The sequence below is a fragment of the Erinaceus europaeus genome, chromosome 3 (assembly GCF_950295315.1).
Source record: "Erinaceus europaeus chromosome 3, mEriEur2.1, whole genome shotgun sequence".
In the NCBI taxonomy this organism is placed as follows: domain Eukaryota; kingdom Metazoa; phylum Chordata; class Mammalia; order Eulipotyphla; family Erinaceidae; genus Erinaceus; species Erinaceus europaeus.
In genome coordinates, this window is record NC_080164.1 from 154,101,007 (window position 1) to 154,127,193 (window position 26,187).

General features: G+C 40.6%; 1 protein-coding gene and 1 long non-coding RNA gene across 11 annotated transcripts in view; one reads left to right on the top strand and one right to left on the bottom strand.

The window, feature by feature from the left end:
- The window catches only part of RBM47 (RNA binding motif protein 47), a 208,987-nt gene that overhangs the window by 129,660 nt on the left and 53,140 nt on the right, over positions 1 to 26,187 (top strand). Inside the window, exon 3 of one of the 10 annotated variants that reach the window (XM_060188197.1) lies at positions 15,131 to 15,215. The exons of the other annotated variants lie outside the window; for them this stretch is intronic. The gene's annotated coding sequence lies outside the window, so the exon portion shown is untranslated. The remainder of the gene's footprint in view (positions 1 to 15,130; positions 15,216 to 26,187) is intronic. 10 annotated transcript variants of the gene reach the window in all.
- LOC132537564 (uncharacterized) overlaps positions 1 to 26,187 on the bottom strand; it is a 521,799-nt gene that overhangs the window by 60,711 nt on the left and 434,901 nt on the right. The window lies entirely within an intron of this gene.

Genomic DNA, 26,187 nt, shown 5'->3' on the forward strand with positions numbered 1-26,187 from the left:
ATTCCCTTTTGTTGCCCTTGTTGTTTTATTGTTGTAGTTATTATTATTGTTGATATCATTGTTGTTGGATAGGACAGAGAGAAATGGAGAGAAGAGGGGAAGACAGAGAGGAGGAGAGAAAGATAGACACCTGCAGACCTGCTTCACCACCTGTGAAGCGACTCCCCTGCAGGTGGGGAGCCAGGGGCTCAAACCGGGATCTTTATGCTGGTCCTTGAGCTTTGTGCCACGTGCGCTTAACCCACTGTGCCACCGCCCGACTCCTGCCAATTATTATTATTTTTTCTTTTAAAACTAGAGCACTGTTCAGCTCTTGTTTATGGCAGTGCTGGGAATTAACTATGCATGGGGTCTTGGTGCCTCAGCCATGAAAGTATTTTTGCATAACCACTGTGCTATCTTCCCAGTCTTCAAGTTGATTCTTTAAAATTTTGGCAACAAATTCAGGAACTATATATTTTACTTGTGTATTTATTTCCACTAAAATTATTTATTTACGTATTTATTGCTCTAGGGTTATTGCTGCGGCTAGATGCCTACCGAACAAACCCACTCCTTTCTGTGCCCATCTTCTCCTCCCCCCCTATTATGTTTGATAGAAACAGAAATTGAGAGAGGAAGGAAAGAGAGCGAGGGAGAAAGAAAGAAAAACTTAATATAGCACTGCTTCACTGCTTCCGAAGCATTCTCCCCCCTCCCCCCCACCGCTTGTGGGGATGAGGGTATCAACCTTGTCCTTGTACATGGCAATGTATGCACTCTGTTGGTCACACTACTGCCTGCCTCTTAAATATGCTTGCATATTTAAGAAAGATTTTCTTAAGTAATTTGTATGATTACCTTTTAAAAAACCGATTTTGAAACTGGAAAATAGAGCCGTTTCCCAAAGTAAAAGATAAACTGAAACTGGAAAGAAGAAATAGCAAAGAAACTGAAATGGTGAAGTTCTGGTCACACATCAGTCAGTGGAAAGAGGCTGACATTCAGATTGTCCACTCCCACAGATCCCTGTTCTTCCTACTTGCCCGAAACACCACCCACACCATCTGGTAGATTATGTTAAACATTAAGAGCAACGGTCCTCGGTCACTTCCCTTTGGTCTTTGATGACCTCTCAAATCATACTATTTTCTTGAGAACTAAACAACCTATACTGGATTAGATTTAGTTAAATATTTTTCAATGTAATTTCTGTTAAAATTCAATCAGGTTACCAATTTGAAACCTAAAGTGCTTAGATTGAAGGAGTATATACTCAGAACTAGGGTCTATACATAAAAAAAAATCAAGATATTCAATCTCTTTTCCCCCTCTCATATTGACTAAGTGGTGATTTATAAGACTATGTGTCAATAGGAGCGTATATTAACTAAAAAAAATTTAAAGTAGGGCTGGGGAGACAGCATAATAGTTATGCAAAAAGACTTTCATTCCTGAGGCTCTGAGGTCTCAGGTTTAATCCCCAGCACCACCCTAAACCAAAGCTGAGCAGTACTCTTTCTCACTTAAATAAATTAAAAAATAAAAATTAAAGTTTTTTTATTGATTTGATTTGATAGGGCAAAGAGAAATCAAGAGGGAAAGAGTAGACTAAGGAGAAGAGACACCTGTAGATCTGCTTCAGGGGCTTGAACCTGGGTCCTTGCAAATTGTAACATGTGTTCAACTGGGTGCACCACTGCCCAGCCCCCTAATTTTTTTTTTTAACTATTGGTGCTGTAGACTAGGTTATGCTGACACAAGGGTGACAGAAGGTCCTATCCATCAGCAAGACTGGAGGAACCTCTGCTGGGAATCCTGCTACAAGGCAGCTCTCTGATCAGATTAGTCCAGGTGGCTCCTATCTATCTTTCAATGTTTTTGCACTCTAAATCACAGTTCCATAAAAGAACATGGAAGCATTTCAAACCACCACTGACTTAGGTCAGTCACTCTACCGAAGATGAAGTGGAGGAATGAGGCTCCTCCACCAATTAGCAGAGTCTTCAGGCAGCAGAAGTGGAACCAAGTGGCTTCCAGAACTGAAAACACATATGCTGGCAGTTGGGTTTGCCTTAAAGAAACCAAGGAACTCAGTTTCTCTGGATCCCAGTTGAGCACAGAAAGCAGTGTCATGAGACTGGCCTCATGCTGATGGTGGGTGACCTGGGCAATGTAATTCTTTCTTCTAGCGTTTGCCCTTCCGTAGCCAGTCAACAGCGTCAGGTTGAGCCTGAAAGTAAAGTTTCGAGACCTCCTTTGAATCTGGAGAGGTGGCAGTCATGAAAGAGTGAGTCAACAGCTAACCAAACAAGTCAAACTGCTAGTCAATAGTTCTCTTCAGTGCACTGACTTTGTGATTTTTTAAAAAATATTTTTAATTTTTATATATTTTTCCAAATATTTTTATGTATTTATTTTTGGACAGAGACCAAAATTGTGAGGGAAGGGGAATATAGAGAGGGAGAGAGACAGAGAGACACCTGGTTTACTGCTTCACTGCTTGAGAAGCTTCTAGCATGTGGGGACAAGGGGTTTGAAGTCCGTACACACTATAATGTGTACACTCAACCAGGTGTGCCACCACCTGGCCCTGTGCATTGACTTTCTGTAAGTCATTTCACTTTCTCCTCCTCCTCTTTCACTTCTTTCTTCTCCTTTGGATAGAGATAGAAAAAATTGAGAGGGAAAGGAAAGGCAGAGAGACAGAGAAAAAGATGCTCATAGCACTGCTTCACTACTTAAGAAGCTTCCCCACTGCAGGTGGGGACCAGGGACATGAACTCAAGTCCTTGCTCATGGTAACATGTATGCTCAACCAAGTGTGCCACCACCTAGCCCCCACTTTGCTCTTTTAAATTCTAACCAAATTTTACCAAATTCTAGCCATTCATATTCAGACTCATTGTGCCAGTGTGCAGTGTGGAAGAGTATCTGGCACGTCATGAGTAGAAGAAGAAGTACCCAATAGCCCTTTTGTCTTCTCCTAACACAGTATTTCCTGCAAGGAAATTTGCAAAACTTGGACTCCTACTAAACTGTGAATTCATTAGATTGAACACTGCCACTGCCGTGTATGACTTTTACCTTAAGGATTGTGCAACCTCCACATTTAAATTAGGTATTGTTTAAGTAAATGCCATCTGTGTCAATTACAAATGCAAACTTGGACTCTGAGTAGGAACAAAACAAAGACTTGTTTTTAACTTTCTAATGAAATGACTTCTTATTGCAAAGTCATAAGTATCTGCTCTGTCATTTTTTATTTAAAAAAGAGTAACTTGTGTATAGCCTCTACTATTGCTTAAAACGGCAGAAAAACTAAACTCACAGTGTGAAGGTGTTAAACATATGAGCATCTGTACATGAGCATGTGTATATGCTACTGAATGCCATCCCATTTATAGCACAAGGACTTCATCTGTCACATCAAATGATAGGTATTTTAATTAGAATTTAGAATTATTAGACTCTGAAAGGACAGAGTGCTGTGGAAAGAACAATAGAACAAGATCAAGGAGTCGTGCCGTTCTCTGGCCTTCCTCTAACTAATTCAGCAACTTCGAGAAATTTCTCCACAGTCCTGGCTGTTCTCACTGCCTTTTTGTACACACACACACACACACACACACACACACACACACACACACACCATGTTTCTCAGGAAGTATACATTGGTTTGCACAGTTAAAAGTTTTAATTCTAGGAAATGACATTGATTTGGACAGTATACCAGAATCATGTAGAAAAATTAAATGTCACATCCTGGTTTATGAAGTCTGGTTCAATCTTTTATTTGGAATAAAAAAATTAAGGAATCTTGTTCTTGTTCTGAATTAATATGGTACAACAAACACCCCTTTCATTTTTACAATTTGCCTCCTGAATTTGGCATCCCTTTGCCCTTCTGAAGTTCTTTGAAGAATCTTCTGTGAGTGGATATTTTACAAATGTCCTTTTTTCTGGACCACATAAAAGTTGCTGCCAAAGTAAGGATTTTTTTAGTGGAATGTAAGCAAATCAAGGTAATGGTGATAATTTTTGGTGCAGTGAGATTTTCAACATAAAGATGCAATCCAATATTCTATCAACAAGATCTTATTGTAGGCTCTAAGAGGGAAAATGACAGGAAAGAAAATGGTCTAGTAACAGAGAAAATTACTTGGCTGGTACTGTGCAGGACTCACATGTCTGAAGCTTCCAGTTCAACCCCTAATGCTCTGGCTTATCTCTTCCTCTGCTGTGACATTCTCTATCTCACATGAAATAAATGAACACAATTAAAAGTAACAGCCTAATTCACAGAAGGCAATTACCGGCATATAGCATAAGGTAAAAAGTCAACACCACAACTAATCTGCATACTGAAACAGAAGTAAGAAACCATTTCCCTGCAATGAGAGAATCCTCCTTACTCATACATTCCTGGTGTTCACCTAACTTGGCATGACCTGGGGGTAAATTTCATATATGTGTGTGTGTATATATATCCTTGAAATGGAGTCAGTGATGGCACACCAGGTTAAGCACACACATTATCATGATCAAGAGACCTGGGTTCAGGTCCCTGGTCTCCACCTGCAGGGAGGTAAGCTTCAAGAGTGGTAAAGCAGGTCTATAAGTCTGTCTCTCCCCCCCCCTCTCTTTCCCCTCCCTCCCTCTCAATCTCTTCACCCTTCCCAATTTCTCTGTTTCCTATCAAATAAAGGGGGGCAGAGGTGAGGAAAAAAACGGCTACCAGGAGTGGTGGATTTGTGCAGGCACTGAAAACCCAGAAATAACACTTGTGATAATAGGAAAAAAAAAAACAACCTCATTGGAACATTTCAATCTAGAGGTTGAAACACTGAACATCACTGAAGGATCAGAACATATTTAATGACCCATATTTTTATCTCATCCTTTTCCTTTCCTATGGCTTTGAGCAAGTCATCTAGCTATACCCCTGAGTGTGTGTATTATCTCTCTATATATTTAAGACTTATTAATTAGAGAGAGAAAACCAGAGTGTCATGCTTGTGTTTATTCTTATACTCACCCACCACCCCTTTTAGGCTTCCCATAGTACACATGGACTTTTTTTTTCACACCAGAGCATTGTTCAGCTCTGGCATATGATGGTGCAGGGATTAAACCTGGGACTTTGGAACCTCAGGTATCAGTCTCTTTAACCATTATGCTATCTCCCCTATCCCCGTAAACAACTTTGGCCAAATTTATTTTCCCTTTTGTTGCCCTTGTCTTTTATTGTTGTTGTAGTTATTATTGTTATTGATGTCATCATTGTTAGATAGGACAGAGAGAAGACAGAGGGGAGAGAGAAAGATAGACACCTGCAGACCTTCTTCACCTGCCTGTGAAGCGGCTCCCCTGTAGATGGGGAGCTGGGCTCAAACCTGGATCCTTACACCAGTCCTTGAGCTTCCTGCCACATACCCTTAACCCACTTGCATTACCGCCCAACTCCCTCGTTCTTCTATTCTTCTACTTTCTCCTCCCTTCCCCTTTCTCTTCCTCCTCCTCCTCCTCCTCTTTTTTTTTTTTTTCCTCCTCCTCCTCTTCCTCCTCTTCTTCTTCTTTTAATCATCAGAGAATCACTTAGTTTTGTGTATTGGTGCCAGGTATCAAATCTGAGAGCTCTTGCATGCAAGTTATATACATTACCAATGCACATCTCGTAGACCCATAGATTTCTTGTATAGAAGCAGGTAAACTTGTTATTTCTTTTTTTAAAGAAACTACTGAAGTGGTCCAGGAGGTGGCACAGTGGATGAACTATTAGACTCTCCAACTGAGTTCAATCCCTGGCAGCACATGTACTAGAGTGTTATCTGGCTCTTCCTCTCTTTTCTTATCTTTCTCATTAATAAATAAAATATTTAAAAAGTACTGAAATTCAAAGTATCCAGCTGGCAAATCTATGTTCATCACTCTCTAAGGTGAAGGGCAGCAGAAAGCAAGTATGATGTTGCTGTTTTTGACTTCTGAGTCTTTTCAGAAAGTCCAGGGCTGACATTACTTATTCCCACTCTCCCCTCCCCCAAAGCAAACATGCACTTGGCCTTTCCTGAATAATCCTTCAGTGTGACCTGGAAGACATCTCCTCCCAGTTCCTGCTGCCTATTGCCTTAGTGACTTTCTAGATCACCACCAAAAATATTCTGGAGGAGACGTTGCCGGTCCCTATTCTGGTGCCAGTTGCCAGGCTAGCTTCGCGGGTGGTAGAGAGCCGACCAGGGACTCATGGATGAGCTGGGAACGCAGTTCAATCTTTATTGACAAGTGGGGATGCAGTGCAAGCTAGCTAGCTCTAATCACAAGCCTGTCCTTACATGTCTCCTGAGGCGGAAGTATCAGGAAGAGGAAGTACTTAGGATAGGGGGTGGGGAGAAGGGAAAACACGAACCAGTGGGGATTAAACCAGTGCAGGCAAAACAATGATTATGTAAATAGACCACAGCGCAAGCAATGCAACAGAGGGGGTCTTAGAAGCACAATTTAGAAGCAGACCAGCAAGATGTGACATGGGTCTCTGGTGGGGACTGTGTGGAGTTGTATCCCTGTTATCTTATAATCTTGTTAATCACTATTGAAATCACTAATAAAATTTTGTTTTTAATTTTGGATCTAGGAAAAAAATTTTTCCCAGGGCTTAGTTCTCTCCTTGCTGTGAAACCTGCTTTGACGCCACCTTACAGGGAAGATTTTCCTGTCCAAAGCAGACTGATTATACTTTTATTACATTTGTTATGCCTTCAGCTTTGGGTTCTGGTTTCCAGTCTTTGTAGTTCTTATTTCAAAGACAAGGAATAAAAGAAGAGGGAAGCTATAAATGTCAGATTTTAGTCACTGGTTATGTATGTGTCCATAACATAACATGGCCCTATGTCTGATCAGGCTTAACAAATTCATGTTTTCAAGTTCTATATCATTGAACACTGACTGATTTACACACAGTAATTAACCTCACTCCGTGCGTGAGCACACACACACACACACACTCACCCCTGTGAGATGGGAAATCACGCCATCTTAGCCAGACAAAGCGTTTCTCAACCACACTCGGGGAGTTCAGTCCACTTCCTTCTTCATGCTTGACTTCCCTTCAATTCAGATCAGGCTCAATTCATCGAATGAAGTTCTATCCTCTTCTCTCTGAGCACAGTTACACGGTCACATCAAAGAAATATGCTGTGGGAAGTGTGTCAACATGATTACAACACAGCACCAGGTGATTTGTCCACCCAAGAAGCCAGGCACTCAGATGTATTTCATACTTCCTCAAAAACAGTTATCAAATGCCCAAACTTTGTGTGTGTTCATTCTGATGAGCTGACTTGGCAGAATAGGGGGTTGATGGTACACCTTGTTAGTTTACTTATTTTATTTTATTTTATTTTTTATTTATAAAAAGGAAACACTGACAAAACCATAGGATAATGGGGGTACAACTCCACACAATTCCCACCACCAGAACTCCCTATCCCAGCCCCTCCTCTGATAGCTTTCCTATTCTTTATCCCTCTGGGAGCATGGACCCAAGGTCATTGTGGGATGCAGAAGGTGGAAGGTCTGGCTTCTGTCATTGCTTCCCTGCTGAACATGGATGTTGATAGGTGGATCCATACTCCCAGCCTGCCTCTCTCTTTCCCTAGTGGGGTGGGGCTCTGGAGAAGTGGTGCTCACTAATTTTTAAACACTTTGTTAGTCTTTTTTTAAAAAAAAAATTATTTATTTTAATGAGAAAGAGTAGATACAGAGGGAAAGATACCATGAGAGAGGAAGAGACCAGAACACTGCTCAGTTCTGGCTTATGGTGGTGCTGGGGATTGAACCTGGGACCTCAGAGCCTCAGGCTTGAAAGACTTTTTTGCATAACCATTGTGCTATCTCCCCAGCCCACCTTGTTAGTCTTTTTTTTTTTTTTTTTTTTTTAATTTATTTTCCCTTTTGTTGCCCTACTTGTTAGTCTTTAAGACTGCCTGGAGTGGTGGAAGTTGGGAAGGGTGTGTATGGGTGTGTGTGTGTTGGCACCTGACTGAGCTTATGGTGAGAACACTGACAATGTTAGTGTTAGGAAGAGAATTCTACATTTAAAGGAAGATTTAAAAAAAACAACAACACTTTTTAAAGATCACTTGATCTTCATTTGAGTCACAGTGGTCTTCCTTTAAGTCTCATCTGAGCCATTATTGAATCTTGAAAATGATAAACCAAAAATTTGGGTAGCATAACAAGTGGGACTGGAAACATTGTTTCACTGGAGCAGATATGACTTTCTGATTGAAATCTGTTACAAATCTCTTCTATGACTCTAGATTTCGGCTGTTCAAAAAGGGTAACCAGTAACTACACGTAATACCACTATTTAAAGTTAATGAAGCATTTAAAAATAAATAATTCAGCTTCTCATTTGCACTAAGCTCATGTGGAATAATGCTTACGTAGTGGCTATGGTATAGGACAGTACAGTTGTAGAAAATATGCTTCATCACAGAAAAATTCTGTTGAGTGGCACTAATCTAGATGTGTGTTTTCAGGATGTGACAATATATGTATTCTTTTACCCTGTGAGATTATAACAGCCAGCAGCAGCTAGTGGCATGTTCTACATACCGCTTTCCCTTAACACATGTTCTTTGCCACACACTGTTCATTGTAAACTTTATCTTGCTGTTGTTCTTGGTGTTTTACATAATAAGTGGCTTCAAGTTACAGTGATCAAGTTCAAGTTCAGATTATGCTTGAATTAAAACCGGGTGTATTTCCTTGTGTTTATTTGACTCTTGTAAGATAAATGAAACCACCAGCTGATCTTTTATGCATACTTGTATTCTGAGTTTAAATTTCGGTTGCCTATGATCATTTCTTTTATATTGCTATGATTTATTTTTTACATTGTTGAATGCAAGAAGAACATAATATAATAGTAGCCAGAGGCCAGTTTAAATACTAACCTTGCAGACATAGAACTAAATGTCATGATCTAGTCTGCTTTCTGTGATGAATTTGCCGCTGCAAAGTTGTAAATCATATCAGCTGTGTCCTGGTAGGTCACACAGTGGATAAATCATTAGATTCTAAAGCGTGATGTCCTGAGTTTGATCCCTGGCATTGTATATGCCTGACTGATATTCTGGTTCTCTCTCTCATTAATAAATAAATAAATAAATATTTCTTAAAAGAAAAACATTTGAGTTTTAGATGTATTATTTAATCTTGGACTGCAGCAAAGCTTCAGAATGAAATGCTCAAGTCTTAGGTGTACACTTACTAAACTTTAACAAGTGTATACTTTTGCTTAAATCCAAGCCATTAACAAGATAAAAAGTAGTTTTCCCTTTACTCAAACATTCTCATGTCCCTTCCAAGTCAGACCCTACCCCAAGCTCTTCATTCCTAGAAACAACTACATAGGCACAAGGATCCCAGTTCGAGCCCCCAGCTCCCCACCTACAGGGGAGTCACTTCACAGGTGGTGAAGCAGGTCTGCAGGTGTCTCTTTCTCTCCCCCTTTCTGTCTCCCCTCCTCTCTCCATTTCTCTCTGTCCTATCCAACAACAACATCAATAACAACAACAATAATAACTACAACAACAATGAAAAACAAGAGCAACAAAAGGGAAAATAAATATTTAAAAAATAAATAAATAAATGAAATAAATGTATTGTAATCTTAAAGAAATTCACCTAACTGGAAAACCTCACAATGCTTAATTATCAAGAGCATTCCTATGAAAATGGAAATGTTGTTTCACCAACAAATAGGAGCTTTGAAGAAATCTGGTCATCAGTGAACTTTTGAGCTGAAAGAAAATAACACATACATATCATCCTCTGTAGGGAAAGAAGTCGACACTCTTCGAATATTTGCTATGTGTTCTGTAGACATATTACCTTATCCAAGTCCCACCATTGCCGCATAGAGCCTTCTCTCTCCTCAGCTTTTAGGAGCAATCATTTATTCTCTGCTCCCTGATGCCATCATAGTGTCTCCACACCATGTTGCTGTGATTATTTATATTTCCATTTCCTGCTAGACTTCAGCTTTTAAGTCACAAGTCTGTGTTGATTCTCCAAACCCAGACCCTAGTTGTAACTCTAGAAATACATATTTTTGAAGATTCATTTATTTATTTGTGATGAAAGTGAGAGAAAGATAAAGGAAAGAGAACCAGAGAATCACTCCAGCACATGAGATGCTGAGACTTGAACTTGAGACCTCATGCTTGAAAGTCCAGTGTTTTATTCACTATCACTGCCCAGGCTGCTGGATATATAATTTTTTCAAAAAATCAAATTGGATATTTTGTGGTCTTCATTTTACAAACTTGACATCTGGGGCATGCTCAAGACTACAGAGTAGAAATCCATACATAGTTATTGACCCCATGGCCACCAGACTCTAAAGCCTGGCTGCCAATCCACTCTGGGATATTGGAAAGCAAAGTTGACTGAGGAGATGAGGATGATGTAAGTAGGAGGTGTATGGAGTGCAGGGTGATGAGTCCTTGCTTGCTGGGACTGGGAAGGGTGGTTAAGTGTGCACTCCTCTGTTTGCAATGCTCTGCCTTTGGCCCCCACTCCCCACCTGCTGCACACACATACCTGCCCAGGCAGACACCGTAGAGATGGGGGGTTCTGTGTAAGTATGAAATGGGGAAAGCATTTTCCTGGAAATCTTTTCTCTGTAAGAATAACGAAGAACTGCAGCATGAAAGCATCTCACGGAAATGGAAATATTCTCATGATGAAAGCTACTATGTGATTGTTATTCTATGTGGTGAGATTTTTACCTACACAGTTCTAGTCTGGAGTGAAAATAAGATCTAACATGTTAACACAGTCACATCACTGTCCCCATGGCTGGGGGCCTGAATTTTATTTCTTTGAAATCCTGGTTGGGTGGAAGAGGTTTAAGGTAATCCTTTAAAACATAGCCTTCTAAAGGTGGCCATACTTCACCCAGTCTCACATGCTGATTTAAAAGAAAATAAGTTTTATTTGAGATATAATTCACACAGCATAAAATTTACCTACTTAAAGTGTACATATTTTTATGTGGCTGCAAATATTTCTCTTGTGTAATCACTAAGTCATATGGAAACCATGTTCAGTCTTTTGAAGAACTGCTTAACAGTTTTCCAAAAGTGGCTAAACCATTTTACAATCCAACCAACATTGTCTGAGGGCTTCAGTTTTCTACACGTCCCTGTTTAACTGGTATATATTTTTGGCTCATTGTGATTTTAATTTCCCTTCTTCTAGCGTTTGCCCTTCTTCCATAGCCAGTTAACAGCGTCAGGTTGAGCCTGATGTAAAGTTTCGAGACCTCCTTTGAATCTGGAGAGGTGGCAGTCGTTGACTATGTGGGTCATAGTCTGTAGCCGCAGGGGCAGTTCGGGTCTTCTCTGGCTCACCAGCGGTGGAACATAGTGGCGCACCGGCCATGGCCTGTTTGATAGTGATTGAGGAGGGCCCAATCATAACGTGCTAGGTCAAAACTGGGTTGACGCTTGCAGGGGTCTGTGATGAGGTGTTTGTTCTTTACCTCAGCTGACTGCCAACTCTGTTTCCAAGAGTCTGGAACAGAGAAGTTCAGTGTAGGCGTAGGAGACCAGATTGGATGATGAGACGTCAAGCGTTGGACAGGGTGGGCGAAGATATCCGCGTATATTGGCAGGCCCGGTCGAGCGTAGACGTGGGAAATGAACTTAGATGATGCCGCATCCCGATGAATATCTGGCGGGGCGATGTTGCTAAGAACTGACAGCCATGGAACCGGGGTGGAATGGATGGTTCCAGAAATTATCCTCATGGAGGAATATAATTTGGAATCGACCAAGTGGACATGGGGGCTACGGAACCATACTGGGGCACAGTATTCTGCAGTGGAATAGCATAATGCCAGAGATGATGATCGTAGTGTGGAAGTGCTCGCACCCCATGAGGAGCTGGCCAGTCTTGCAATGATGTTATTCCTCACGCCCACCTTTGCTGCAGTTTTTATGAGATGTTCGTGAAATGACAGAGTGTGATCGAGAGTAACGCCAAGATAGACTGGCTGGGCTTCATGCCGGATTCTCGCATCGTCAAGCTGCACATTAAGCTCACGCGAGGCCGAGGCATGGTGTAGATGGAAAACAGATGATACTGTTTTTGCAGTGCTAGGGATTAGTTGCCATTTTTTACAGTAATCAGATATCAGAGACATGTCTTTCGTGAGTGTTTCCTCGAGGATGTCGAACTTGGATGCCTCAGTTGCACAGCAGATGTCATCGGCATAGATGAACTTCCTTGAAGAAGTTTCTGGGAGGTCATTGATGTAAATATTAAATAGTGTAGGAGCCAGAACAGAGCCCTGGGGGAGGCCACTTGAGACAAGTCTCCATCTGCTAGACTTGTCACCCAGATGCACCCGGAATCTTCTGTTTTGGAGAAGAAACGATATAGTGTTGGCCACCCATGGAGGCAGGCGTCTTGAGATCTTGACTAGGAGACCACGATGCCAGACCGTGTCATAGGCTGCTGTGAGATCAACAAAGACAACACCCGTCTTTAAATTCTTCTGGAATCCATTTTCAATGTAAGTTGAGAGGGCCAGGACTTGTTCGCAGGTAGATCTTCCTGGGCGGAAACCAGCTTTGGTGGGTGATAGGAATTTCTCTGTAAGAGGAGAAATTCGTGACAGAAGCAAGGAGTTTGTAACACACGGAGAGGAGAGAAATTGGTATATAGATGGCGGCCAGTGTTGGGTCTTTCTTTGGTTTCAAAACTGCTATTATCTTCGCACGATGCCAAATTTTGGGCATAGATTCGGATTCCAAGATGTGGGACAGGAATGTAGTGAGCCACTTCTTTGCCGCGGGGCCCAAGTTAAGAATGAGTTCTGGGGTGATGTTATCATAGCCAGCAGCCGTTCCCGGTTTAACCCTCTTCAAAGCGTCTTCCAGTTCAGACAGTGTAAAGGGAGAGAGTTTTGGAGATGGACAAGATAAATGGAAGTGGGATGACCACTCATGGGAAATTTCTCTTTTCCAGACTGGGTCGATCTTAGCACGTCCAACTTGAGTTAGGTGACTGGCCACTGAGTTTGGAGATACGGGAGGATGGGAGATGGGAGAGGGTTGGCTACCGGCACCCAGACTATGAAGAAGTTTCCAGGCCTTCCTACTTGAGTGGGTGAAGTTCAGACTTTCCGTGAGTTGTTGCCAGTGTGCTTGGCATGCTGCATCCAGGGAGGCAATGAGATGGTTGGCCACATCTGGGTCGCCCGACTCATCATACTGCTTTAGTAGTTGCTCACATTCAGCATCAAGACAAGGCGTATAGTTAGCACGTCTCCCACGAGGAATAGCTTGGGAAGCTGCTTTGAAGATGGCTTGGAAGCAGCCTGTAGGAATCTTCAGAGGGGATAGAGTTAATTGGAATTGCAGGAATAGATTTGTTGGTAAGATCACTGAACAGACGCCAGTTTGCTTTCCGAAAGTTCCATCTTAGTTTCTCCGAGCACAGAATCAGTGGGAGCTGGAGACCAATGTGGATGATAGCTGGGCGGTGATGACTGTGCGGGAAGATCTTGAGAACTTGTCTCGTAGCGGGAAAGGCTTGGCCGTTGACTGTGCTAATCCAGCACAGGTCGGGCGACGAGTCTTTATTCCATCTAGCACTGTGAAAAGAGCCTGGCTGTTTGGGATCGTATAATAGGGAGAGGTCATTCACTGAAGCTCAGTCAGCTAAGATAGAGCCGTCAGCAGGAGTGGAGGAATAACCCCAGCCTTGGTGATGACTATTAAGTCTCCAATGAAAACGGCTGGGTGATTCGGGCTAGGCAGGACCTCATTATCACATGAGGCACTGGGAGGCTTATATGCGTTGACGAGCTGAATAGTTCCAATAGTAATGGAGTTGTAGAAGGTCGAAGTGGCCGTGTGGTAAACGTCCGCAAGATACAATTTGTCGTAGATGGCTCGGCTGTGTTTCGGATGGAGATTATAGCATATTAAATCGAATCCACTGATGGTGAATCCAGCAGCTTCATCGACTGCTATATGTGTTTCTTGTAGGCAGATAACATCTGCCTGATGCTGTATCGCCAGTTGACCAATAAAAACGCGTTTGGCAAAGGACAGCCCCATAACATTAAGTTGGAGGACTCGAAGAGCAGGACCAACAGCTTGAAAGCTGTCAGGAGCTGTTTGTTGCTGGCTTTGAAAGTGACTGGGATCCATTCGGCTAGGAAGGATCGTCAGTTTCCCCAATGAATGGGTACTCACGGGATGCACCACGGGAAGGTCGATCCAATGCATCCCATTAATTTCCCTAACGGCTAGTAACATTGATAATTTTATTTAGTATTTGTGCACTTTTGTTTATCTTTTTCAAGAAATGTCTATTCAAATCCTTTGCCCATTTTTTATTTGTTTTTTTTATTATTATTGGATGTAGAAGTTCTTTAGTTTAATTCAAGTCCTTTATTTCTATCTTTTTTTTTTTTTTTTTTATCAGAGCACTGCTCAGCTCTGGTTTATGGTGGTGCAGGGGATTGAACCTAGGGTTTTGGAGCCTCAGGCATGCGAGTCTGTTTGCATAACCATTATACTGTCTACCCTTGCCCATATTTCTATCTTTTAAATACTTTGTTTTTTCTTTTTTGTGATCATTCTTTCACTTTCTTAGTGATGTCCTTAGAGGCACCAAACTTAATTTTGGCAAACTTCAATTTAATTATTTCTTTTGCTACTTTTGCTTTTGGTATAATCTGCTTAAAGACCATTGCCTAATCTAAGTGATTGGTTGATCCACTTTGTTGTTTTTACCAGAGCACTGCTCAGCTCTGGCTTATGGTGGTGCTGGGGACTGAACCTGGAATCCTTGGTGCCAGTCTTGAAAGTCTTTTTGTATAACCATTATGCTGTCTCCCCAGTTCTGTATGTTTATCTTTATGCCAATTCTGCTCTGTCCTAACTGCTTTAACTTTGTAGTAAATTTGTTTTGACTTAGCTCCGTTTGTTTGTTTGTTTGTTTGTTTTCCTAGAGCATGGTTCAGTTCTGGCTTGTGGTGTGAAAGATTGAATTTGGGACTTCAGAGCCTTAGGCATGAAAATCTTTTTGCATAACCATTATGCTCTCTCCCACCCTCTGTTGTAAGTTTAAAGTCTGGAAATGTGAGTCTTCTAGCTTCTTGTTGCTGTTCAAGACTCTTTTTGGATACTCTGAACCTCTTGAATTTTCATGTGAGTTTTTAAAAAAATATTTATTTATTTTTGTTGCTCTTGTTGTTTTTCTTGTTGTTGTAGTTATTATTGTTGTTGATGTTGTCGTTGGATAGGACAGTCAGAAATGGAGAGAAGAGGGGAAGACAGAGGGGTAGAGAAAGACAGACACCTGCAGACCTGCTTCACCACCTGTGAAGCGACTCCCCTGCAGGTGGGGAGCAAGGGACTCGAACAGGGATCCTTAAGCTGGTCCTTGCACTTTGCGCCACGTGCGCTTAACCCGATGTGCTACCGCCTGACTCCCTTTATGTAAGTTTTTAAGGATTATTTTATCAGTTTCTTTATGGTAACTGGAATACTGATGGGGACTGATCAATTTGAGGACTATTGCCATTTTAACAATTTTTTGCCCTTAATCCATGAACATGAGGGTTTTGTATTTAGAACGTATTTAATTTCTCCTAGCTATACTTTATTTTCATTATTTTATTCGTTTTGTACTATTCTCAGTGAAATTGCTTTGCTAATTTCATTTTCTGAATTGTTGGTAGTGAATAGACATGAAATCAGTTTTTGAAAATTGACCGTATAGGGGCTGGGTGGTGGCGCACCTGGTTGAGCGCACATGTTACAGTGCTCAAGGACCTGGGTTCAAGCCCCAGGTCCCCACCCTGAGGAGGGGAAGCTTCATGAATGGTGAAAGTCTTCAGGTGTCTCTTTCTCTCTTCGTCTCTCTCTCCCACCTCCTCTCTCTCAACTTCTCACTGTCCTATCAAGTAAAAAGAAAAACTGGTCTTGTGCATTCATGTGCAGGCACTGAGTCCCAGTGATAACGCTGGTGGAAAAAGAAAAGAAATAGATTCCCTTCCTTTCCAGTAGAGATGCCATTTGTATATTTTTCCAAATTTATCAGTTAGTAAGAGAGGACTACAGTATCACCCCAACACATGTGATGTTAAGGATAGTACTTCAGACCTTATGCTTTCAAGTTTAGCTCTAGCCGCTGAACCACACCTCTGGAACAGCAATGGGGAAACTTTTTTCTGCCAAGGGTCGTCTGCATACTTATGGCATCATTTGAGGGTTATACAAAATTGTCTATTTAAAAATTAGTACTTAACAGAACTGGTGGTGGCATATCTGGTGGCACACACCTGTTACAGTGGTCAAGAACTGAGATTCAACCCCCTAGTCCCCATCTGCAGTGGGGAGAAGTTTCACAGATGGTGAAGCGATACTGCACATGTCTCTCTCTCTCCTTTTCTGACCACCTCCCCTCTCAATTTCTATCTGTATTCAAAATAAATGAAATAAAATATTTTTTAAAAGATACTGATTTTTATAGGGCAGGGGAGACAGCATAATGGTTATGCAAACAGACTCTCATGCCTGAGGCTTCGAAGTCCCAGGTTCAATCCCCTGCACCACCATAAGCCAGAGCTGAGCAGTGCTCTGGTGTTTCTCTGTGTGTGTCTCTCTCTGCAACTCTCTCAAAAACAAAATAAATAAAACTAAAAAAAAAACTAGGTTAAAAAAAAAAGATACTGATTTTTAGGTTTGTTGTAACTTTTTTTTTTTTTTTAATTTACTACCAGACCGCCACATACCTATGTGGTGCGGGAAGATTGAACCTGTGAGTTCAAAGACTTGAAAGTCTTTGGCATAATCATTATGTTATCTCCCCTGCCCAGGATAACTATTTCTGAAGTTTTTTTTTTTTTTTTTTTTTAACCAGAGCATTGCTCAGCTCTGGTTTATGGTGGTAGTGGGGACTGAACCTGGGACTTTAGAACTTCTGGCATGAGAGTCACTTTGCATAACCATTATGCTATCGTACCCTGCCCTTTTCCTGCATTTTGTAGGATAATACTAGCCTCACCCAATTGAGAAGCATTCCATCTTTTATTTTGATAAGGACTCATGAAGGATAGACAATAATCATGATTTAATTTTTTTGGCAGACTTTACTAGTAAAGCCATCTATCTGTTCCTGGGTTTTTCTTTGTGAAAAAATTCCGGCCTTCATTCCATCTTTCCTTTTACGATTTTATTTGATTATTAATGAGAAAGATAATAAGAGCGAGAAACAGAGAAACACCAGGCATCATGCTGGTACATGTGCTGCCTAGGATTGAACTCAGGACCTCATGTTTGACAGTCTAGTGCTTTAACCACTGTACCACCTCTCAGACCAAGAAAAAATTTTTTTTCTTTATTTATTTAATTTTATTTATTTATTCCCTTTTGTTGCACTAGTTGTTTTATTGTTGTAGTTATTATTGTTGTCGTCATTGTTGGATAGGACAGAGAGAAATGGAGAGAGGAGGGGAAGACAGAGAGAGGGAAAGAAAGATAGACACCTACAGACCTGCTTCACCGCCTGTGAAGCGATGCCCCTGTAGGTGGGGAGCCAGGGGCTTGAACCGGGATCCTTAGCTGGTCCTTGTGCTTTGCGCCACATGCACTTAACCCGCTGCGCTACTGTTTGACTCCTGAAAAAATTTTTTTCTTTAGTTGTTGCAAGTCTATAGTTCTATTACTTTTGAGTCTTTTATCTGTGGTATCATCCTTGAGTTATAAAAATGTTCATATTTCTATGCCTTATGAATAACTTTACCCATAATATCTAATTTTCTTGAAGCATGAAAATTCATAGTATTCCTTTTAAATCTTTTTTCTACTATTTTGTTGTTGTTCTAGCAAAAAAATTTGTCAATAATATTTTTAATGTACCAGCTCTTGGTTTCATCACTTTTCTTGTTTTTCTATTCTGTTTCCTTTATCTCCATTTGAATCCTTATTCTTATTTAGTCTTATTCTGGTGATTGTTTCCAGTTTAATTTCTCTTCTTTTTCTAGTTTCTTTGAATGGAATATTACTTATTGCATTTAAATTACTATTTCCATTCTCTGATGTATAATTCAGCTTGTGTGATTAACCAGGTGCATTCAGACCTCCTGCTTGGGAAACTAACTAACTACCTAAAGCAGGTACACAGAGAACAACTGATGTTGTAGTGAACTCTCACTGGTGTAGTCTGCAGGACACTATGATTCTGGAGTCCACACATGGCCTAGAGTCTGGTGACCCAGGTGTGAATCCTATCTCTGCCACCTAAGAACTGTGACACTTTGGGCAACGTGCTTATGTTTTATAAGCTTTTTTTTGGGGGGTGGTGGGTTAAAATAAACATAAAGATATTTGTTTACTACTTGATAGGTGTTATAAAGACTAAAGGAGCTACGAGAGGAAGCATTTAGCTCAGCTGGTACATGACATTTGTATTTGAATGTTATCAGACCAGATGGACCTACAGCAAGCTAACTCCATGTAAAGCAGCTGGAGTCTCAAGTAGTGCTCTCAGTATTTTGTCCTCTGCCAGCCACCCATGACTTCACCTGCATAGCCTACCAAGATGAACCTTACTTGCATTTGCCACCAGCTGCTGAGACACATTTCCTACTGAGATAAAATAAGATTAAAAAAAAAAAAAAAGAAAGAAAGAAAAAGAAAAAGCTCTTGTTTACAGATCTCATTTGATCATTCACCCATATCATGGTGATGATCCAAGAACAAAGGCAGGAAATACATTTTCCTAAACAAACCCAAAATAATCTCAGAATGGGAGTACCATAAATCATGAAAATGAGAGCACACAAAAATTCTACGTTTAAGTCTTTTTTTAAATATTTATTTATTTATTCCCATTTGTTGCCCTTGTTGTTTTATTGTTATAGTTACTGTTGTTGTTATTGATGTCATCATTGTTGGATAGGACAGAGAGAAATGGAGAGAGGAGGGGAAGACAGAGGGGGAGAGAAAGATAGACACCAGCAGACCTGCTTCACTGCCTGTGAAGTGACTCCCCTGCAGGTGGGGAGCCGGGGGCTCGAACCGGGATCCTTATACCGGTGCTTGTGCTTTGCACCATGTGTGCTTAACCTGTTGAGCTACTGCCCAACTCCCCTACGTTTAAGTTTAATAGTACTTCAAGTTCCCTTCTTAAGGAAGAACTAGAAATGGTGCTGCCATTTCAAGCCCTGCTGTTGAGGCTCTGTGGGATCACATATTCCTCCACTGTAGTTACATGTGTCTACTGTGTAGATGCCTAGTGGGCATTTCTCAATAATTAAAAAATATATATATAGTGGGCTCATTTGGTGGCACACCTGGCTGAATGAACACATAGTATGTAAGGACCCAGGTTCAAGTCCTAGGTGCTGCAGGCGCCCCTCTTTCTTTCTGCCCTACCTCCTCTTTCCCTATCAACTTCTTCCTGTCTCTATCCAAAATAAATAAATAGAGCAGAGATAAAGACATGCATTTCATATTTTTCTTTTTTAAAAATATTTTATTTATTTATTTTCTCTTTTGTTGTCCTTGTTGTTTTTCGTTGTTGTTGTAGTTATTATTGTTATTGATGTTGTCATTGTTGGATAGGACAGAGAGAAATGGAGAGAGGAGGGGAAGCCAGAGAGGGGCAGAGAAAGATAGACACCTGCAGACCTGCTTCACCGCTTGTGAAGCGACTCCCCTGCAGGTGGGGAGCCGGGGCTCGAACCGGGAGCCTTATGCCGACCTTGTGCTTTGCGCCACCTGCACTTAACCCGCTGAGCTACAGCCCGACTCCCGCATTTAATATTTTTCAAAGGTTTGGTGTTTTGTTTGTTGTTTATGCCAGAGCTCTGCTCAGCTCTGGTTTATGGTGGTTTAGGGGATTGGACCTGGGACTGGGGAGCCTCAGGCATAACCATTATGCTATCTCCCTTGCCTTTAATAAAATTAAATAAAAATACATGTATATTCTCATCCTTCAACCAAAGAATGGCCTTAAGAAAACAACTCGTTTGTTATTATCAGGTTTAACCACCATAAGCCAAAGCTAAGCAGCATTCTGGTTTAAAAAAATAATAATAATAATTAATAAATAAAAAGTGATGATTCTTCTGCTAAAAAACCACGTTCTCTTTGTCCTGATAGCATTTTCTGAAACTACATTTTCTAAGAAATGAGAAAAACTATCGTATGTCTAATATTCTGTAATCAGGATCTGCTATTTATAAGTAAGTCAGCAGGTCAGGCTACATTAACTGTGAATCCTTGTTTTCCCTAACCTTCACCACCACTGAGTGTTATGAAAATTTCTTCTTTCCCAAGAAGACTCTTTGTTTAGATTTCCATTTACTTTTTAAATTTTTTTTTGTTTGTTTTACTATTGGATAGACAGAGAGATGTTGGGAGACGGAAGTGATAAGAGAGGAAGAGAGACAGAGAGACACCTGCAGCCCTGCTTCACCACTCATGAAGCATTCCCCCTGCAGGGTAGGGACCAAGGGCTTGAACCTGGGTCATTGTGCACTGAAATGTGTGCTCATAACCACACACTGCCTAGTCCCGCTTTTCACTTACTTAATTGAACAAAGTTCAGTTAATTGTTCAAATAAAGTTGAATGTCCTTTATATTTATGGGCCACAGATTTTTTTTTTCAAGCTGCCTGTTCATATCTCTGCTCATATTTCTTGGGTTATATTAATTTGTAAGAACCTTTAAAAAATATTTTACTTGGGCAGGGACTGATAGCATAACGGTTATGCAAAGAGACTCTCATGCCTGAGGCTCCAAAGCCCCAGGTTCAATCCCCTGCACTACCATAAGTCAGAGCTGAGCAGTGCTCTGGTTAAAAAAAATAATAATAAAATACTTATTTCATTTTAATGAGAGAGAGAGACAGGGATCCAGAGAGATGGAAAAATAATGAGAGGCCAAAATACTGCTCAGTTCTGACTTATGGTGGTTCTGGGGATTGAACCTAGAGCCTCGGAGCCTCAGAGCCTCAGGTATGAGAGTCTTTTACAAATCCATTATGTCTCCCCAGTCTTATAAGCACTCTTGCATATTAAAGAAATTAACTATTGTATGTGTTACAACCCATCCCTTTGTAGTTTTTATTTTATTGTTTTATTTTAGTAAATATCCCTAAATATCAATTGATGTTCTTTTTTTGGTAGAAAGAAATGATTGGGAGCAATTTTTAGTTTAATTTGAAATGAAATTGATTTAAGCTCCAATCTTCCATATGTTTGCTTGCTTAATGCTTTAACTCAAGTTCTATTATTAACCAATATGTGTTCTGGCACATTTTGTGTGCATTTAGAGATTCCAATATAGAGGGTTTCTGAAATTTTTTTTTAATTTAAACTTTATTTTTGATAGGACAGAGAGAAATTGAGAGAGAGGCAGTAGAAAGGAAGAGAGAAACAGAGACACCTGCAGCTCTGCTTCACCGCTTATGAAGCTTTCCCCTTGCAGTTGAGGACCGCGTGGTGGTAATACCTGTACTTAACCAGGTGCACTACTACCCGGCCTCCCTTTTAAATTTTTTTGTATCATGATTCTTTTTGGTTGTTTTATTTCTAAAAAATAAGTGCCATTAGTGATGCTCTATTTTTCCTTTTTTTTTTTTTTTTTTTTTTTAGGTAATTTCACTTACAGCAAATGTATTCGTGACAATCATGTGAAAGAAATTTAATAAGTATTTACTGTTCATCACATGCTTATAATTATGAAGACATTTTTACTTCCTCTTTATAAAAGTTTGTTTTCACAATAATGTGTTTTCTCAGATACAAAAAATGTTTATGTAATTATTAGAAGCCATAATTGACACTTTTTTAAGATCTGTTTATTTTTATTTTTATAAATTTTTTATTTTCCCTTTTGTTGCCTTTGTCTTTTTATTGCTGTTGTAGTTATTATTATTGTTGTTACTGATGTCATCATTGATAGGACAGAGAGAAATGGAGAGAGAAGGGGAAGACAGGGGGAGAGAAAGATAGACACCTGCAGACCTGCTTCACCGCTTGTGAAGCGACTCCCTTGCAGGTGGGGAGCCGGGGGCTTAAACCGGGATCCTTAAACCAGACCTTGTGCTTTGCACCACGTGCGCTTAACCCGCTGCACTACCGCCTGACTCCCCCCCCCCCTTTTTTTTTTTTTGCCTCCAGGGTTATCACTTGGGCTCAGTGCCAGCACTATGAATCCACTGCTCCTAGAGGCTACTTTTCCCATTTTGTTTCCCTTCTTGTGTTTGTTATTGTTATTGTTATAGCTGTTGTTGTTGTTGGATAGGACAGAGAGGGGGAAAGATAGACACCTGCAGATCTGCTTCACTGCTTGTGAAGCAGTCTCCCTGCAAGTGGGGATTTGGGCGATCGAACCAGGATCCTAGCCTCCCCCACTATCATTTTCATTGATACTTTCCAAAATGATTTTTCTTTTTTCTTTTTTTTTTCTTTCTCCTTTATTTATTTGTTTATTAATGAGAGGGATAGGAGAGAGGGAAAAAAAAAATCACTCTGGTACATATGCTGTGGGGATTGAACTCAAGACCTGATGCTTGAAAGTCCAATACTTTATCCACTGTGCCATCTCCAGGAACACTGATTGTTATTTTTTTCTAGCACACTACACAGCTTATGACAGTGCTGGGGACTGAGCCTGGGACTTTGGAGCCTCTTTACACAACCATCATGTTACCTCCCTTCTCCTAAGTGATTTTTATATAAACCTTTTCATTTCAACTGGGATTTGGGGACTGGTAATTTCAGCACCGATGTCTCAAAACAATGTGTTAAACTGTTTTCTTTTGATTTCCTTGTCTGAGAAGCAAAGTCAAAGAAATGAAATGCTACTAAAGGACTTAGATGTCTTGAGTATATGTTTTGCTTTCATTAATTAATTCATTTTTTAAATTTTTATTTATTTATTTTTACCAAAGCACTGTTCAGCTCTGGCTTCTGGTGGTGCAGGGGTTTGAGCTGGTGACTTCAGAGCCTCAGGCATGAGAGTCTGTGTACATAACCATTATGCTATCTACCCCTGCCCAATTAATTCATTAAAGAAAAAATCTTGTGGTACCAGGGACAGCCCAGGGCTTCATATGTGTGGAGCATGTGCTCTACCACTGAACTACATACCCAACCAAGGGATATGGATTTCAAATCAGTAGCTGGAAATAAATTGGTAGCAGAATTGAAGAGGCATGCCCATACATATTCTTTAAACTCAGAGATAGCAGATGTTACTCTCCTGCTTCCTAATCGTTTCCATGGTTGTTCATCAAACAGCTAAGGGGACTGAGCTTTGAGGTCTTTATTCATAATGATTCTTAATTTATTCTTAATAAATTTCTCAAGCTAAACTTTCTCAGTATAATTTATAACTTCAAGTTGTGAGTCAAAATATATTTTTTAATTTTTTTAAAAAAATTTTATTTATGAAATGGAAACACTGACAAGACCATAGGATAAGAGGGGTACAATTCCGTATAATTCCCGCCACTGAAACTCCATATCCCATTTCCTTCCCTGATAGCTTTCCTATTCTTCAACCCTCTGGGAGTATGGATGCAGGGTCATTGGGGGATGCACAAGGTGGAAGGTCTGGTTCCTGTAATTGCTTCCCTGCTGAACATGGGCGTTGACAGGTCAATCGATACTCCTCCCAGTTTGTCTCTGTCTCCCTAGTGGGGCAGGGGTCTGGGGAGGTGGTGCTTCAGGACACATGGTGGGGTCGTCTGCTCAGGGCAGTCTGATTGGCATCATGGTAGCATCTGGAACCTGGTGGCTAAAAAAGAGTTAAAGATATAAAGCAGAGCAAACTGTTGACTAATTATGAACCTAAAGGCAAGAATATTGTGGATGGAGATTTGGGGTCTCCATTTTGGAAAAAGCTAGTAGGCCTATTTTAGGTATATTCCAAGGGGCTTATGACCCAACTAGTTTTTGCCTGTGCCTGACAGCTAATCTGCAGGTGACCTAAGCTATTGTCTGGGGGGATGGTGTCATGGTTGGAAAAAGGACCGGAAAGTTGGATCAGGAAAGACAGTAGCTCCCAAATATAGGAAAAGTATGTAAATATTGTTAACTGTAAACCCTATCCATCTGATCTGGGGCCCATGTTCAGCACAGGGGCCTATGTAACCTCTGCACACCTGTAGGTCTGAGCTCACATTCCGTTGTCATGGCTAGGAACATTCCAGGCTGCGTCAATTTCAGGACCCATCATCTTCGGGTGATAGGCAGAGTATGCTATCCAATCTCCCTTCGGAGAATGGAACATTCCCTACTAATGTTGATTCATATTGAGGGCCAGGTCCGATAAGGGCCCACAGAGGGGTCCATTATGTTGTTCCTGATAGAGATGACCAGTGACAGTGGCAAGAGGGATCTGTTTGAGGTCTAGGTCCATCGTGTCTGTGTGGGAATCCCAGGACCCCCTAACTAGGGCCCCAGGTGATGGGGTGGCTTGGTAGTGACTAAAGAGTCATTATTAAAGTATGCCAGTCTCTTGCCCATCAAAAATATTTATCAGTAAATGGAATTGTTAAGAGTAATCCTAGAACATCCGAATTAGTGAATGTGTGTGTGCTTGCACTCACGTGCTCTGGGCAGGGCAAAGAGACTAAAAGCTGATGCCTTGGATATGCTTCATAAGAAGTACTCATGCTACCCAGTACTATTGGTACTGACTATTGGTACATCTTTTATCTTTATCTTTTTTTTTCTTTCTTTCTTTTTAACCAGAGCACTGCTCAGCTCTGGCTTATGGTGATGCAGGAGATTGAACCTGGGACTTTAGAACCTCAGTCATGAGAGTCTGTTTGCATAACCATTATGCTATCTAAACGCTGCCCCTTTTTCTTTTCTTTTTTATTTTATTTTCTTTTTTATTTTGCCAGTGCACTGTTCAGATCTGGCTTATGATGGTACATGTGATTGAACCTGGGACTTTGGAGCCTCAGGCCTGAGAGTCTCTTTGCGTAACCATTATGCAGTCTCCCCTGCCTGTATAATCTTATTTTTACAATAGATGGTCTTTAAACTTTGTGTATACATTTTAATTTTCAAATGGGGAATTACAGTTTATGTACACTGAACTGGAAGTTCTACTGTTTATGCAATGTTGTGATGAAATAGGAGTTTTCATACATTTTGTAAGTCTGGTTGCAAATGACAGGCACTGTTGCCAAATGTATAAAATACAGAGGAATGCTAATGCTTGGAGAGAGGTAGATACCTGGAGCAGCAGAAACCTTTCCTAGGACGATTCCACCGGGATTGTGAAAGAAAACAAGAATCTATTTAGATTGAGATAGTTAAAATAAGTAAAATAAAAGGCACTCTTGGGGATTTTGTGTGTGGGTGTCTGTTGAGGTCCAGAGGAACGAAGGGAAATTAAGCAGAAGTTAACCAGAGATTTGCAGTTCACGATCAAAAGCTCATACATAATCGATCACCAGGGAGCATGTCAAATCCCTTCAAGGGCTTACCAGGAGCCCAAGGATACTACTTAAAGGCAGAAGCTTTCTACTGCTTCCAGTTTAGTTAGCAGGGCAAGTAGTTATTAGAGAGGGAAGCAAAGGGTTGGAGTTGGGACTGAGCTTAACTTAGTAAGAAAGGTAAGAAAAAGACTTGGCAGGATTTTAATAATGGGTGGAAAGGAGAGAACAAAGACTAGAGGGAAGAGATTTATCAAACTACGTAAATTTTTCGGATGATCAAAGATCTTGATTATATATATATATATATATATATATATACATATATATATATAAAACTTCAATGTGTGTTATGTTAAAATACAGAAGTACGTACAAGTTTAAGTCATCCATAATCAATAATTTTACTTCCCAGAAACAACCAACAGCAATATTTTGTTGTTTTCCTAATTTCGATTTCCATAGTATTGGTGACATAGTCTGCAGTGGTTTCTGTACTATCTCTTCATCTCACATAGCACAAACTTTTACTTGACATAAAAATTCTTAATAATAAATGCAACTCCTAGTAGCTGCACATGCACATACAATGTAATCTCTCTCTTTCTCCCTGGCTCTAAGAGAGAGAGGGAGAAAGGGGGGGTAGGGACAGGGATAGATAGCATAATGGTTATGCAAATAGATTCTCATGACTGAGGCTCCAAAGTCCC